At 45.8% G+C, this 5,000-nt stretch overlaps 1 protein-coding gene across 2 annotated transcripts in view; it reads left to right on the plus strand.

Annotated features, from left to right (window-relative positions):
- tns1a (tensin 1a) overlaps positions 1-5,000 on the plus strand; it is a 131,605-nt gene that overhangs the window by 6,437 nt on the left and 120,168 nt on the right. The gene's annotated exons all lie outside the window — the stretch shown is intronic.

Below are 5,000 nucleotides of genomic sequence, written 5' to 3' on the forward strand. Positions count from 1 at the left end.
CACACACACACACACACACACACACACACAGCATCATCCTCTGTTGCCATATACCCTCAGGGTGCCCAGTCCAGTGCGCAATTTGCCTGTGATGCGACACAGAATCCTCTGGGTTCTTTTATTGGGGTTGGCACCGTCAGGTTCTGGGTGTAACCACCACCTCACCCAGCACTGTCTTCCTGAATGATCATCTAGAGCACTGAATTGGAGAACGCGTCGCTCCATAGGGACCCACTTAACACACAATAGAAACGGAACCTTGAAGGCTCAACACAAGCACGCAGCATAGTGTGGAGAGCTGGGACACTGCTGTTTGTTAACACTCCAACACTTTCATTTTGCATTTGTTTTGCATTTCTTGTAAAAGACGCTTTTAACCAAAGCGAATTACAGCACAGTATTAAGTGCAGATGCTCATTCTCAGTGGGTATTAAACCTGCGACCTTGGTGTCAGTACCACTTTGCTCTGCCAGCATAGCTACAGCAACTTCTGTATGGATCTCTGCCTTTAGCAGCATTCAAATACAACAGCTGGCCGGGATCAGGGCCAGATTGGGGCCTGAGTCGGTCCATGTGTTCTCCCTGGGTATGGAGCCCATGACCTTGGTATTATATGCTTTCTTCTCTATGGACCTGCCTTTACCACTGACCCAAATAGCAGCCAGACAAATCGGCTGGCATCCGGGCCTCCGTAGTGAGGCTCCGGCCAAGTTCTGGGCCAAAGCCGGGCCTGAGTCCGCGGTCCTGTAGGGAGGCGTTTGAAGAGCATAGTGTGTAAATGGCAGGGGGTTGGGGGTTGGTTAGTGGGGTGTCAGCGGGGCACCAAGAGTGTTGATCCCTGAGAGAAGAGGAGAAGGTTAGAGGGACACTCCACCCCACCCCACCTCCTCATCAAATAACCAAGCAACACCCCGTCCCAGCCCAACCAATCCCCCATCAGCTCGCTCCATTGGGCACGTCCACGGCAAAAGCAGTGCATTTGAAGGTCAAAGCTGAAAAACAGAGGGGAAGAGCCAGAAAGCGAGAGATAGAGAGAAAGAAAGAGAGATGGGGGGAAGAGAAACAGTGTGAAGGAAATAATGTAGCAGCCATGTTAATTTCCCACATGCTCTGCTCTCTCTCCTCTCTTTCTTTCCCCCCCACCCCCGTATCTCTCTCTCCTCTCTTTCTCTTCCCCCCCCACCCCCTTATCTCTCTCTCCTCTCTTTCTTTCCCCTCTCTCTCTTACCCCTCTTTCTTCCCTTTCTCTGGAGTGTGAAAGTCCATGTTCCTAGTCAGTGCTCAGTGTGTGCTAATCATATGTAGCACTGTATGTAAGCAAACCCAGAATTGAAACACATTCATATACTATTCATAATACATCATAATTATTATTCTAATTATCATAGAACTACTATATATATATATATATATATATATATATATATATATATATATATATATATATATATATGTATATATATATATATATACATATATATGTATGTATGTAGTATATCAGGGAGTGATGAGGTGTGATTGACTGATAGGCTGTTGAGTTCAAATATTTTGGCAACCACATTTCAAGAACATGCACGGCCACTTCTGTCACAATTCTGAGACATGGCCTCTCTACTTTCAGCCCAGAATGTTATGGTTGACAGTTCAATTTCAGAAACTGATTATTGCACAGGTAGCAAAGTGTAGCACAGCTGCAGCAGTGGTTTGAGTGCTCATGGGTGACCACTAGGGGCCACTAGGGGTATTGCAGTGGGGTGAATTTAACCAGGCCAGTCAGAGGATGTTTATGAGGGAACATAAACATGTGAAGAGTCATGGATCAGCATTGTGAGAGAAACACACATACCCACACACACACACACGCACACAAACACACACACACACACACACACACACACATAATTTTGTGTTATGAGAAAAAACTACATACATAGACACAATACAATAATACTCAAACACACATACTCATGTGTGTTTAGACACACACACACACACACAAACAAAGAGAGACACATCACAACACACTAACAGTGTCAGCAGAATCATAGAGTTTGATAGCGCTTTCGTAACCTATGGCTAACTCATTTCAGCAAATGCAGGCTCCAGCCTGTCATGGCTCAATGTGTTTAACATGAGGCTCTGGAAACATTTCTGTATATATGCTGTGTGTGTGTGTGTGTGTGTGTGTGTGTGTGTGTGTGTGTGTGTGTGTGTGTGTGTGCACCGCATGTTAATGCATGTGTTTATCTGGTTTTGTGCTTTGTGGTTTTCCTATGCCATCTTATATGTCTTTCTGGACACCCAGTGGCAACTTACTGCACATATATTTACATGTGTATTTACATATGTGTGTGTGTGTGTGTGTATGTGTGTGTGTGTGTGTGTGTGTGTGTGTGTGTGTGTGTGTGTGTGTGTGTGTGTGTGTGTGTGTGTGTGTGTGTGTGTCCACACAAATTACTCAAAGGCATCTCATTGTTTCCAAAGGCTTGCAGAGGCTGATGGTGACACAGCACTTATGATCTGCCTCATCTAATAAGACTCTCTCTCTCTCTCTCTCTCACACACACACACACACACACACACACACACACACACACACACACACACACACACACACACACACACACACACACACACACACACACGCACACACACATATGCAGACCCACATGAGGTTGTGTGTTGTCGCGGACTAAGACGTTCAGACACAGCACATTGATTTCTGGGTTAGTCGGGGTAAAACTCCTGAGTGTGTGTATTGACTGGTTCCTGGCCTGTGATTCAGCTCTTTTCACTGGGGTTTGAAATTGAAATTCTGGAGAGGAGCACCAGTCTGTGGAGCCCCCACCGCAGTTCTGTCATTTACTGACAAAAGAAAGCAGTGGCCTCTCCTCTCCTTTCCTCTCTCTTCTCTTCTCTCCTTTTTCTCTTCTATTCCTCTCCTGTCCTCTCTGCTCCTCTCCTCTCCACTCCTCTCCTCTCTGCTCCTCTCCACCTCTCCTCTCATCTCCTCTCATCTCATCTCTCCTCTCCTCCTCTCCTCTCCTCGTATGCCTTGTTCTTGTCTTCCTTCTTTTTTATTCTCCTCTATCCATCCCTCACTTCTCCTTTTCTCTCATCTCATCTCTTCTTCTGTCCTCCTCCCTTCTCTTTTTGAACTTGTAGGAATGCACCAGCTCTGTCCATACTGAATGAATACTGAGGCTGGTTTAAAAACAGCTGTTGTGGCCTAGTCATTGCTCTCTAGCTAGTTGTCATACCAGAGCCATTGCCTTCTAATAATTTCAGAAAGTGAAGAAGCAGAGTCACAGTTACAGCAGAGTCTATGTTTGTATTTGAAGAGTTCCGAAAAACGCTATAAAAAAAACATTAAAAAGTCATGTAATTTGATTGTGTATTTCAGGTAATATTAATACAGTTGCAACTGTGTTACAACTGTATAACTGTACAACAATACCCAATTACAGTTCATTTATTTGTTTGCAATGTTTGTACAGGCAACCGAGCTACACAACCCAGACTAGGACAAAGACATTATCCCCGAGGGGCAAGTAGTTTCACAGCTAGCAGTTCAGACAAACACCCAACAACAACATTGCACACGCATACACTCTCCATAAAAATTTAAACATGTGGGATTACAGCATGTTGTTCAGGCTTGGTGATAACAAGTGAGTTTTTAAATCTGTTGGTCCTTCATGGATGTGTATGGCGCAGTGGCGCATCATGGCGGTTGGGGATCGGTAGAACGCAAGCCAAGCTTCACACATGGAGGCGTTAGTGCTCTGGTCTTTTAATAGGTTTGCAATGCTTTCCAGGACCCCCTTTGCGAGCTCGCAGTTGTTGTAATAGCGCTGCAGTGATTTATTTGCCATGGCATACAAACATCAAATGAGGTTTTAATTATTGATCACTGTTCACACACCCACGTAAAAAAATGACAATGATTGCTTAGTCCTCTCTCCTTGTGTCATTTTAGTAGAGAAGACATTAAGAAGTGAGGCATCATAGAAGGGGCTATTTGCTATTTAGAGACAGAATGTTCCAGAAACATGGTATTTCTTTATATAGTCCTGTGTCATGGTCCTTCGCTCTGAGTGGTATTAGTAGGATGCATCTGTGGGTTCGTGCCCCAGTGTTTCTCTGTGGAGCCGCCTCGGAGTTGCTTTGAAGAGCGAGCGAGATGCTACAGTGGCTGACTGCTGAGGGATTTAGCCTCCATGTGAAGCGAGAGGAGGAGATGGGAGAGAGAGAGAGAGAGAGTAGAGAGAGAGAGAGAGTAGAGAGAGAGAGAGAGAGAGTAGAGAGAGATAGAGAGAGAGAGAGAGAGTAGAGAGTCAATGAAAAATTTAAGTAACGTTAGTGCAGACATGAGCGAGCAGCCACACAGAAAAAAGGATGGAAGGAGACAAGAGATGAGGGATGGAGAGAGAGAGAGAGAGAAAGATAGTGAAAAAGAGAGAAGGAGGGAGGGGGAAAGGGAGAGGCCTTTGGTGAGAGGGGGGGAAGGAAAAAAGGAATAAGGAAACATTGAGGGGATAAAAATGGGGCAGAAGAGGGGGCAACATTGGAGAGGGTTGGGCTGGGTTGGCTTGGGAGGTGAGAAAGGGGGAAGGAATTGAGGAGGGGTAGAGTTTGGGGGATTTTGCAGGGGAGAGTAAATAAAAGCCAGATTACCCCCCCCCCCCCTCCTCCTCCTCCCCTCTGCTCCCTCCTCAACATGTCTCTGGGGTCTTGAGTCTGACCCAGAGAGAGAGTGAGAGAGAGAGAGAGAGAGAGGGAGAGAGAGAGGGAGAGAGAGGGAGAGGGAGGGAGGAGGGAGAGAGAGAGACAGAACAAGAGTCAATATGGAATGGTAGGAGTGAGTTGAAAAAAGGAAAAGGCTGTGTGTGTGTGTATATGTGAGTGTGTGAGAGAGAGAGCGAGAGAGTCAGGAGGAAAAGAGGGGAAAAAACGAGTGAGGGGGATGGAATTATCCAGAGCAAGAGAGACGAGAAGAA

This window comes from Alosa sapidissima, chromosome 23, assembly GCF_018492685.1.
Source record: "Alosa sapidissima isolate fAloSap1 chromosome 23, fAloSap1.pri, whole genome shotgun sequence".
Taxonomy (NCBI): domain Eukaryota; kingdom Metazoa; phylum Chordata; class Actinopteri; order Clupeiformes; family Clupeidae; genus Alosa; species Alosa sapidissima.